Source organism: Taudactylus pleione, unplaced genomic scaffold, assembly GCF_031769625.1.
Source record: "Taudactylus pleione unplaced genomic scaffold, aTauple2 ptg000041l, whole genome shotgun sequence".
NCBI lineage: Eukaryota > Metazoa > Chordata > Amphibia > Anura > Myobatrachidae > Taudactylus > Taudactylus pleione.
The window spans coordinates 81,430,559-81,443,521 of record NW_028284443.1 but is presented as its reverse complement, the minus strand read 5'-3'; the positions used below and the strand labels follow the sequence as shown (position 1 = coordinate 81,443,521).

Genomic DNA, 12,963 nt, shown 5'->3' with positions numbered 1-12,963 from the left:
AGAAAGTTGGGTGTTTAAATAGCGGCGGCAGGTGCATAAATGCGGTTTTGAAGAAGGTGATGCAGAAGAGCATTTAGGAGTTTTTTTGGGGGAAAAATAACTATGCCCATCAAATTTGGGGTACTTGAAAATGGGTGCAAGCATATTTTTAAGTCCCATAGATGATTTTTAAAAATTCTGCAAAAATGCACCTGCCGCTACTCCTGCAATGAAGAAAACACCTGCCGCATATAAGGGAACCCCTCTGGACTCCATTCCGCTAATTTAGAAGTGTGTCCCTATTTTTTTTTTTAAACCCCAAAATTTCATTATTTTTTTGGGGGGTGTCCCTATTTTTTTTAAAATCTTTTTTTAACACAGCTTATTTTTAGGGACCATTCCCATGGGTGCAGGCTATTTTTTTTAAGCCTGCACCCCTAAACCCCAAATCTGCACTTTTTTTTGCCTGCTAAAGGCTGGTGAATAATTGAAATAGGCGAAAATGACATCATCGGCGATAAATTATCGCCGATTCCGACATTTCACTTCAAATTGAATACAGGCATTAGTCTTTTTGCTGCCAGCCACGGAATTGACATCAGTCTTATCCCTTGCACTTTGTATATGTTTCGTGTGCACTTGAAAGAATGAGTATTGTACATTTTAAGCATTATTAGAGCTGACCAAAAAGTAAATTAACACTGATTTAGGCTTCTAAATCAAATTTACATATTTGTAAAAATAATATTATAGCCTGAGACAGCTACCTCATGTTTGCTCATCACAGGAACAGTATATACAGTACCTGATTATTTCTGCATCTGCTCACAAGTAGATAGGTTAGGCAGTAGAAAAGTAAGCAAAAATAAACTGCAAATCATCTTAAAATCATTTGAGGGAATACAAAGAAAAGTGTGGACCTGCCCGTTTACTTCCCAGCAGCTTAAGAAAGATGGATTCCATTACAATATGGAAGCTCCTACATCCTGTTGATAACCCATCATTGCCTACGGCCTTGACTTTACAATGTACAGTAAAAGACATTTTAATACTGCATTACTCCTAAAAAAATTGGCCAATATATATTTAAAACCACATATTGACATGTGCCACAGAAAAACTATAAATAAATATTATGTACTAATAACTCCCAATTAAAAATAAAATCATATGCTAATTATTGCTGGTAACATTTATGTTTTCTACTAGGGGAGAAATAAAAATATATTTAATTTATTTGTAACCTAATTACTTGTATGTGTCAGGACTTTTACATTACTAGAATTACGCAGAGACAGTAGTCACAACTAGGCCCATTTTTTCAGTTAGTTTGAAGAAAACTGTTAATCCCTAGTGCTGCCTTCTGTGTATGTGTTATGGTTATTGGTATGTTTCATGGATGTGCCATGATCACATCATGTTAGAGGCATCCAACATCTCTTTTCTAGCTCTTTTGAAGTGATAATTAGAATCCAAAAACTCCCTGAAACCATCTCTGCTTTGCAGTATGCAAGTGTGGCAAGGGTGTGCTGAACCCGTCATCTCTGCTCTACCAAATTTTCCAATGCATTCCACACAAATGTCCTTTCATGAATGTCTGCCTAAATATCTGTATAAATCAGGGTAGTTGGATGGTATGCTATGTATGTTTCCAGAGTAGATATGTTGTTTCAATTTTGGCCTTGTGGAGTGTGAGGCTCTAGATATACAAATAGTTAAAAATATTACACTTGAAATTATTTCCAAATTCCTTGAATGAGTTGTTTACAGTTTACTTACCTCCTTCCTTTCCACCTACTCCCTCTTTGACCCTCTCCAATCTGGTTTTTGACTTCTGCATGCAACAGAAACCTCCCTCATTAAAGTCACCAACAACGTCCTCTTTGTCAAATCAAAGGGTCATTACTCTATACTGAGCCTCCCTGGCCTTATGGTGGCATTTTACACCTTCAACTCCCCTACTCCTACAAACACTCCACTTTGTTGCCCTCAGTGAGACTGAATTCTCATGGAACCCTCTTCTTCCACCCTCTTCCTTTCCAATGACTATGCCTCCCTTTCCTCTCTTTCCTACATCTGAAGCATAGGTGTCATCTTCAACTCTACCCTGTCTTTTCCTCTTCACAGTCAGTCCTTCTCTCAATCTTGTTGGTTCTGTTTTTGCAATAATTACTTGATTAGTCCAATTCAATGCCCTTATCATTTATTGCCTTGTTTACTACAACTTTTCCTCATTGACCTATCTCCTGACTTGCCTTTCTTGTCTCTCCTACCACTCATCTTTCAATCCCCCAATCCCTCCTTGCTTCCCTATATCTCTAGCCTCATGCACTCCCGTGTGCCCAATTCGATCTACAGATGATTGGCACCTCTTCTCCCTCATTACTTTCTCCCGCACTTGACACCAGGATTTCTCCTATGCTACTCCAATTTTCTGCAATGCCCTCCCTCAATCTATCAAACATATACCCAGAGTCCAAGTCTTCAACCATACCCTCAAACTTCCTTTTTTCACCCAAGCTTTCTACCCCTCCTCCTACTTATTCAGTATCTGCAATAGAAAATTCTGCGCCTGTCTCACTTTATGTGCCCACACATAGCCCCTCTAAATGTCTTGCGAAAAGGGCCCTCTCTGTCTCTGTGGTCTCTGCGCAATTATATAATCTATGGATTATAATTATGTATATTTCTAAAGATATGACCCTTATCATCTGTCCTGTCACACCCATGTACTATGCCATTTTCCTGTATGTTATAGCACTATGGAACCATTGTGTTACAATATAAACAAAGTATAATATTTACCTACTTTAAAAAAAAAGTGTTTTCAGGCCCAAAACTATTGATAAAACAGGGAAATATAATCTTATATTCCATGTTCTGCTATGTAAGAGCTGCTGTGGGAAGGATTTATTGAAATAGATTTATTCCCAGTTTTATCAATACAGTTGTTCTCACAGTTTACCCAGCAATAAAAAAACATAAATGAACTGAAGTGAAAGAGAAAAATAAGAGCTTAAAGAAATGGACATCAGGGAAGACAGAAAGTGGCACATTACAGACGGAGGAAGAAGCAATTCTCTTATCTGCAGGATGAATATATCTTGTTCTCCCTTTTGTGACACCACAACTCTTCATTAAACTGTTCGTTCTTTCAACCACTTCCTCACTTTAATGGCTGGGAAAGGGATCCATGACCTTTTCACACTCTTGCTGCTACTAGAGCTAAAATGTCTACGTGGTAAGATGAAGAATTGAGAAGGAGATCCGATACAATTGTGACTGCTGGGTTAAAAAGTACTCTGAGTTTTACACCACGTTTAATTTCAGGCAAAACAAAGATAAGGTCATGGCTCAGTGGGCAAGACAGAAACAAAATGAAGGTATCCAACGGTGTCCTCCTATAAGGGCTGCTAGGCTTTAAAATGTCTTACAATTATTTCAAATGTGGAACCGTGCAAAACTGAACATGTATAGTGTAAAACCTGAAGGGTTTATATAGCAATATTAACACAGCTAGTGAGTTTGGCCAGAAGTAAAACCAGTCAAAGGCTATTTCCTGCATCAGGCTTTTGTTCCTCAACCACTAGGGGATGCAGTCAGGAAGTCGACGCAGGAAGCCGACGGTCGAAAATGCCGACCGCCGGCTTCCCGACTGCCAAATCCTGGCAAGGTACTAATAACAGGTGTTAAAATCCCGACGTCTGTCATTAGACCTACATCGGGAGCCGACACCTGGCATACCGAATGAAGGTAAGCAGGGCGCCTGACAGCAGATGCAGTCAGGTTAGGTTTTAGGGCTTCCGGGGGGACTTAGGGTTAGGTGCCCCCCTGGGATTCTTAGGTAAGTCCAGCGGTATTTCATACCGATCCCGGAAACTATTCCACTGATCTCATATGCAATTTATGACCACTGCTGGCTCTACTGTATTTATTTGCGTTAACACCAACTGTCCTCCATTGACAGAAACACCACCCCCAACTTCAAGGGATAGTGCTGGTTAACACCGCATGTCAAACACAATCGCATTTGACATTCTGTGTCACTACCAATTTTCTAACGCCAAGGTGGTCATATGGTTTAATTAGCTTAGAGACTGGAGACACAATGAATTTGCCTAAAACCAATCATTTTACATACAGTAGAAATAATGAATGTGTATGTGCAACAAAGATCTAATTAAGCATGATCTCCAATTTGAGTAATAGATTAATTGCAAAAACCTTCTTCCGCACTAACAGAACAGTAGAGGTCAATTTTCTATTTTGGGAGATAGTCACTACCCAGGCTTCCCACAAATGGTTGCTTTGCAGCTACTGGGGAGAATTTTTAATCTCAGTGTTGATTATTATTATTATCTTTTACTTATATGGTGCCACAAGGGTTCCGCAGTGCTTAACAAAGTACATAAGCATAAACAGGGCAAAAAAAATAGAAGGAAAAAAATGCAGAACATGGGATACAAGCTATGTAGACATTGTTTCATATGCAGTTACACTACCCACATAGGTAGCACTGCCTGTTGAGCCTAAAAGTTTGGTTCCAATGTACACAGGGAGGACCACAAGAGGTAATATATCCCTGCTTATGAGAACTTACAGTATAGAGAGGAGGGGCAGACAGATAGAGGGGGCATAGAGGAGAGAGACAGTGAGGGAGGAGCATGGAGGGGTGAGGCAGGTTGAGAGCTGGAAGGATGTAATAAATAAATGAGTTTTGAAGAGGTCATTTGAAGTTCTGGAGAGAAGTGGAAAAGCCTAATTGGGGAAGATAGAGATCTGATGACACTTTTTTGTCAGAAACAGCCGATCTGGTGAATCGCGGTAGCATGTGATAGCCTATGCCAATTTAAACTAACTGTGATGCTATTTAAGACATGAAGAAACCAAATGTATGTAAATGTTATATTATGGCAAATGACACTTCTGCCTACCGTAATGGAAAAAGTTATAATTGCTTGTATATGTTACTTGGAAAGGGTCTGATGCAGAATTGCAGGCATTTGGAAATAGACACAGATTCCCACCTGCATTCTGAGTCTGTGCATCTCTGCACCCAAACCATCCCTTTCCTTTGTTGGTGAAAGTAGTTATTATCATCATCAGCACACATTTCCACAAGCCCTATCCTTGGTAAAAGAGATCCCAATGAAAGCATCTGGACCTCTACATATACAAATCTCTGTATAACCTGCAATTCCATCAACACGCCCATCCTATGCCCACAACATACTTGTTGCCACCCTATAACATGAACAAAGTCATAAGTCACTCTAAAGGTGGGTACACACTGGAGTGATATCATCCCAATATGTAATTTACGGATTGTACAGTATGTACGGCCAATCTGCACGCTCCCGCGGTCATTAGCCATCTGTATGATTTTGCATGCGGCACCATGGAAGGTAATGAAGGATGGAACAAGGGATCATTCCATCCTTCATTACATCCTTCATTACATAGTTCTGATCTGTACCATGGATACGATATGTTGGCCCAGTAGGCTGCCATTTCGTTTGGGTACACATCACTCCAGTGTGTACCCAGCTTTAGTTGTATATGCAGGCCTGACACATGTGCAGACTAGGGATGAGCGGTTTGGATTCTGTGGAATCTGAACAGCTCCGAACAGCGGGGATCCAAGTCCACCGGAGCTGCAACTAGGGTGTTCCCGCCTGACTCGGTTCCCAATATGAGGCCAAATGTCATCCTCCTGATGTTGGATTTTCGCGAGAGTTCACCTCTACATAAGGTGCCGAGAACAGGACTTGGCGTCATTTTGCTTCCATGCTCTGAACACAGCTCTGCTGAAAGTGGCTGTGTCCCGAGACTCACAAGTGGCTGTGCTGGTAAAGTGACTGTGGATAGGGGGCACACTGCATGCTTATATAGGCTGCGCTATACTCTGCTGATTAAAGTGACTGTGTCCAGATTTACAAGTGGCTGTGTGCACAAAAAAAAATTTATTTAAAAAGTAAAAAAAACTTACAAGAAAGTTAAAAGTTTAAAAAAAATATATATATATATATATATATTTTGGTGCTGTACCCCATTGTGTATACAGGCACCATGATTCCTTGGGCTGTACCCCACTGTGTATACAAGTACTGTGACTCCTTGGGCCGTAGCCTTGTGTATACAAGCACTGTGCCTCTTTGAGCCATAGACCTCTGTGTATACAAGCACCGTGACTCCTTGGGCCTTAGCCCTCTGTGTATACAAGCACCGTGACTCCTTGGGCCTTAGCCCTCTGTGAATACAAGCACCGTGAATCCTTGGGTCTTAGCCGACTGTGTATAAAAGCACCATGACTCCTTGGGCAGTAGCCCTCTGTGTATAAATTAAAAGCACCATGACTCCTTGACTAGTAGCCTCTGTGTATACAAGCACTGTGACTCCTTGGGCCATAGCCCACTGTGTAAACAAGTACTGTGACTCTGCTGGCCGCACCCCACTGTGTATACAAACACTGTGACTCTGCTGGCCTTTCCCCGACTCCCAAGGATAATTCCATCTTGCACTACCTTTCATTTCTACCACTACTGTGTGGCAATGTTTCATAGATGTGCTTTAAACTGCGGTGTCTGTGCCACTGCTTTGTCGCTTAGTAACCAGCCAGATGTGATATGGTCTAAATGACTGTAAATGACTTAAAATTAATGTTACTGAGGTTAATAATACTCTAGGAACAAAAAAAGCCCAAATTATGTGATTTTAGCTTTTTTTGGTAATTTTTATAAAAAATCCAAATCCAAATCCAGTCACAGCAGGTTTGGCAAATCCAAATCCAAATCCGGACGATGAATTAGAGCCAAATTCAAATGCAGCAAAAACGGTCCGAGGCACATCCCTAGTGCAAATTCCTAAAAATCTCAATCATTGTATGCAGACAGAATTACAGGCAACTCTACAGTATGAAGCCAGCCATGGTGGCACACAAATGTGTCCTTCATATTGGCTGGAAATCTCTGAACCACACTCTCGAAACTTAAATGAACAAAAAAAGTACATTTACATAGACAAGATTTCCAACTGTCTCCCCAATGCTTATTTTTAAGAGAATAAAAATCTGCACCCAACTGTCAATCCTTTACTACTTGCTTCATCTGCATTCACTTGGTCACAGCTATTTTGTTTCCAGCGTTCTTTTGAGATAAAAATATTAATATTAATTGAATACTGTTATCTGAAGAAATGAGAATGTGAAATTAGTTAATTTCACAAATGTTTGACTCTGCTGGGGATTTTCATCCCCCGGACTGGATCAAATTGCAGGAGGCAAAAAAAAAAAATTGGAAGAGTCTGAATTGACTTTAAATTTTATATATTTATTGTAATTATTTTTTAAAATGTTCTCTGAGTCCAAGTAGTCTGTGGTTAAGGATTAAGAAAAAGGCACACTATGGCTTTGCTGATAATTAAACCTTATCAGCGAGGGCAGGTTTCTTATGTTCCTTGAATAGCTGGAAATATTACTGGCTACTGGACAAGGCATACTTTTGGGTTAACCCTGAAGTAAATTTAAGATATAACACGACTGTGACTACTATGGGAACAGAGAAAAAATATATATAAAAATGTATTCAAAGGCAAATAAGTTAGACTTACTTGATTAATGAACTTTAATTAAAATTATATTTATTCACATTTTATTTTTGCAAATTTGATATAAAAATGCAACCCAGACACCAGATGGGAAGTCTTAGGATAATATTTGCTATCTGTTGGTTTGTCAAAGCTGCAGATGATCGGCGGCTTTGATAAACTAACGGATAATAAGGATACCGCTTTTTTATTCTTGACATCAGGAAGAAATTGTCTTTTTACAGAATGAGTTATTTGAACTCTGCTAAGTAAATATTGTAAGTGCAAATAATTAAGCACCACTTTAGCATTAAATACATTTTAAAAATGGGATCAACATTTAAAAAAAAAATTGCTCATAGTAATAAAATTGTTGATTAAATAAAGTTGATTATGTACAACTCTGATATTATCTAACTTTTTATTTGCATAACAATTAACAGAAGTCAAACAAGTAGTGTGTTCAAAAAAGTGAAAAGATGAAAATAATAAGCTGGAGGTGTAAAAACATTGTGACCTTGGGCCTGATTTAGAGATGTACATAAACTAATGATTACGCACATCTCCGATGATTTTAGATTTGCGCATCCACAGAAGCAGCACTGCACCTGGGGCGTGATGTCTCTCTCAGTTGCCCTATCGCTGCAGCATGATTGGCAGGAAATGGGGACGTGGCGAAGCCAGTGACTCAGATGTCTGATGGTCACGCAGTTGAGCCAAAGTCAGCATCGGATCAGAGAAGCCGGCAATAGGCGTCTTATTACTTGCAGCTTTTGCATATTGTGGCAGAGCCGCTGTGTATAAAGACACTGTGCTACTGGGTCCATCTCTGAATCAGACCCTCTATTACTTTAGTAAAACATGTACAACCAGTCGTAGACAAATTCCACAAACATCATGAATTGTACCTGCACAGATGGAACGATGTATCATAAGTAACCCCATCTTTGAAACAATTACAAGATGTGATCTGTAGCAAAATATGAGCTTTCATAGTTGTGAACTATAATACTAAGGGGGAGATTTAATAAAGCTTGGAGAGAGATAAAATTGGAGAGAAATAACACCAACCAATCAGCTCCCAACAGTCACTTTTCAAACACAGCCTGTAAAGTGACAGTTGGAAGCTGATTGGTTGGTGCTATTTCTCTGCAATTTTATCCCTCTCCAAGCTTATTAAATCTTCCCCTAAGTTCTGATCATGTTGTAAGAATGAGCAGTTCTGGACTGTACAGAGATAAGATACAAAGGAAAATGTATTAAAAGAAAACCCTGTAATTTAGGAAATGTTTTTACATGTTAAAGGCATGTTGAGTTGGATGTAATTTGTGTTTAGGCCACAGGTGTAAATTGTGTCCAAATAAAATACGCAATTTAGGAACCATGATGATGAATTGGCAAAGCCACGAGATGTCTCCAGCAGTAAATGCAAGGCATTATGACAGGAGAGAACCGTAGTATATGCTGTGGACAATCATCGTAATCTTTCATATCTTGAATCAGGAGTTACACACCCTCAAGTATCCTCTTTTTCTGACACACATATATGCATCTTCATTCCAGTCATCAGAGGTTGCATTTGCACCAAGGTGAATACTGCCCATTATTGTCATTTTCTATCCTTACATGCCTTCTCCTCCCCAATATCAGTGATCATAAAGGACCACAAATGGTTGTAAGTACAAGATGTTACTGACTGTTCATATGGCTACACATGCAAGCAATAGTTGTATGTGTATTTAAAGCAGCAAAATGTTGCTTTCAAATTAACATGACACCCAAATAGCTAAGGACTTGGTCAAATATGGATAGTTTTGTTTGTTTGAAGGTTGTAAACATCAAACGTGACACTGAGAAGGAGCAGATCAATCCATAATTTGTTTTTAATAAAATAATATTATGGCTATTAATGATTTGACAGTGCTTAAGCAATTCTGCAATGCTTCAACGATCTGCAAAGTGGAAGTTATCAACTGCCATGTCAATACTGTACTCAGGGGAGCAGAGCTCAGGCTATCCACACACATCATAGTTACTGACTTATAGGAGTCCCATACTTTTGGATGCACAGGTGCAAAATAAATTTTAGCAACTGACTGCTTGTATTCCTTTGGAACTTCATGCATATTTCTATACATGAAACTATCCATCAGAAGGAGAAGAAAATCAGAAGCGGTTTGTCTTAGCTTGATTGGCAGACATCAGTGCTGATAGGATCTCTGTGTCCCTGAGCAAAAAAAGGCGTGGGAGTAGCCTGTGAATATATGAGAAGGCTGCTTTAGGTTTCATAAGGCATAGCTGTGTATTGCCCATACTGAGGGGATGCACATGTATTCAACAGTGTCTGCTACAGTTAGGACTAGGATGTATTAAGATGTGGGGTTTAGAGTCTTGTGTGGTACACTTACATGTAGATGATATGCGGGTGCTACTGTTACTACTATTACATTTGTTTTGTATGTACATATTATACTGTATGTAAAGTATGTGGTTGTCATGTCACTGATATCACCCTCTAATACCCTGTAATATGCTCATTTTATGCATTATGTGTTTCCATATTCTATTAGATCATTAAAGTATATTGCCATGTTGATTTAGCAATGATGTGGCTCCATAGTAATTTATTAATATTATCGTTTATTAATGCCATGACAATGTTTTTGATAGGTAGTGTACATACTCAAAAAACACAAATAATTAACAGGGCGCTTGCGAATTACTATAGGAGGTACCAATATGTAGAAATAAATATAATAAAGAGAATTCACATTCGCTGCAGGTCCAAAAGAACCAGCTGTGAGGGTTCTAAGGCAATTGAAAACAACAGAAGGAAATATAAGACCTGCGCATAGGAAATTCACATAAATAGAAGTTTCTCATATATATATATATATATATATATATATATATATATATATATATATATATATATACTGTATATATATTTGATAAACAGAAAAAAGAAAAGTTATCAAAAAAATAACATGCAATCGAAAATAAAATTACATATACATCTCAATAAGGTATGAAAAAATAAAACTAAATAAAAAAATAAAAAATACCAGCAGTCTGCTACACCAGGGATATCCTGAAAAAAAAAAAGTTCAATTGCTCATGAGTCAAAAAATAAGCAGGGTGTCATGGCCCCATCAGAGGCAAGGATATAAATATATTCCAATGTATCTGGACTGAAGTATAAATGGATTAAAACTGTGGGTATGAGTAAGAAAGTCTCTCTATTAGCAGCAAATGGCAAAAGGTGTGTAGTTCCTCCGTAAAGATCTAAGGTTCCAATGTTAATATGTTAATAGGCAGACTTGTTAAAACAAGTAATTAGAGACTCACAGTTTTTATCCCCTCCGTCTGTCATCGGAGTCCTGCTCATGGAATTGAGCAATCCAGCACTTGTTGTAGCTGGGAGGGAGAGCTCGGAGTCCTGCTCACGGAATTGAACAATCCAGCGCTTGTTGCAGCGGGCAGGGAGAACCCGTTAATGTGCGCACAGATGTGTAGCAAGTCTGTCCGAGCATCCTCGGACACTGTGCTGGGCAATACCTCCACCGGCGGCTGTAGTGCAGTTAGCGGGATCAGGCAAGAGATGAAAGGATAGTTCCGTCCTCCAGTATGTGTAGTAATCTGGTGGTGGAGCCCTTAATGCATTTCGTCACGTTCACGTGACTTTCTCAAAAGGTGTCGTACATACTCAGTGGCGTCCCTACCTCATAAAACACCTGGTGCAGGGAGTAGTGATGGCTGGGCTTGTAGTTCAGGTAGAAGGGGGTGTGGCCTTGCTGGAGGGGCATGGTCTTGCAACCCGAACCCCATTTTTGTCACACCGAATGTGCCGGAGGTGGGGGCTGCCCCCGGGGACCAGCCTGTCTGAAGTGCCGGCTCTCTCACTGTGTCAGGAGCCGAGTGCTGCACGCAATTCTACAGGGCAGCACCCAGCTCCTGTCACTGAGGGGGAATCTGCACCTTGGTGTCACCCGTCGGCGAGTGACACCCGGGTGCGGCTCGCACCCCTCACACCGCTTTGTGACACCACTGTACATACTAAATATTTTATGTGCACCTTAAACAATTTAATAAAACTTGTAAAGAGGCACCCATACCGAAATAATTGTTTATTCCTACGTTTTCTATATACTGTAGATTCTTAGCAATGTAAATAATATTTAAAAAAAAATAAAAATAAACTAGAGATGTGAATATCCAAGAACAAAGCAAGTATACACATTGTGCATATACAGATATGCCCAGCTAGTTTGTTACTCCATACAGCCATGTAACGCGCCATGCATCTCACGCCACATAGTAGTCATATCGTGTAATACAACTTTTTGTCCACCAGGTGTCACTCTTCCTAAACTACACAGCACATGCATCAGATTTCCAATGCATTTTCTGTATCACCGCCAGATGATTGACTGACAGAAGCTGTGATTCGGTACACTATAGTATAGCGTAATAAAGTATTAAATAATAACAGTACAGTATGTATGTGAGTCCTGTACTGTTAAAATATTTATATATATATATATATATATTTGTCTCATGGGCTCAGACAGGGGTCACAGGCATTCACAGCTTTCACTGAGATGTGATGAATATGTTTACATGTACTGTACTAATAAGGCATGACTCGGTAGCACAAGCATCTTTTATGCAACTTTTTACCTTCAAATGCATCTGAAGAATCATACAGCAAATCAACTTGATAGCACAAGCAGCTTCTGCTGAATAAAATGATTTGCAGCATGCCTATATTCTGTGAGCCAGTTCGGGTGTATCTGCACGTGAAACGTTACGTTACACTAATAGCGACTGTAACACTTTAACGTAGTGATTTGCTTGCAGATACACCCGTACTGGCTCACATAACATAGGCATGTTGCATATCATTTTAATCAGCAGAAGCTGATGGTGCTAATAAGATGCATTTAGGGTAAAAAGACGCATAAAATATGTTCAGCGCTACCGAGTCACACAGCACTCCTGTGACCTTAGACTCAAAACATTTCTCTCGACATCCCACCACTTGGCATTTCTGCTATACAGTAGACATTGTATTGTACACATAACAGGGGGCAAGTTTTTCATAAAGAGAGATCATGTCAGGTTCAATACTTTTAAAATACACTACTTTGCACTTCCCTTCTACCTTCCTCTCTGTGTATGGCCACCCAAGTTCATTCACCTCCTTTCCCCACCATCACACAATTACTATTCAACTCCATTGAACTCATTGCATGGCTCACCACCACCCACACCATCATTTGCTTCTATTTAATGCTGCCACATGCTGAGTATGCTATTGACATTGTACACATTGCCTGCTTTAATTTGCACACTTCACATCACATACACGACAGGTGCAGCTCTTGACATGGCTAGAGT

At 39.6% G+C, this 12,963-nt stretch overlaps 1 protein-coding gene across 1 annotated transcript in view; it reads right to left on the bottom strand.

Annotated features, from left to right (window-relative positions):
* Positions 1–12,963, bottom strand: part of GRIN2D (glutamate ionotropic receptor NMDA type subunit 2D) — a 1,022,144-nt gene that overhangs the window by 319,105 nt on the left and 690,076 nt on the right. The gene's annotated exons all lie outside the window — the stretch shown is intronic.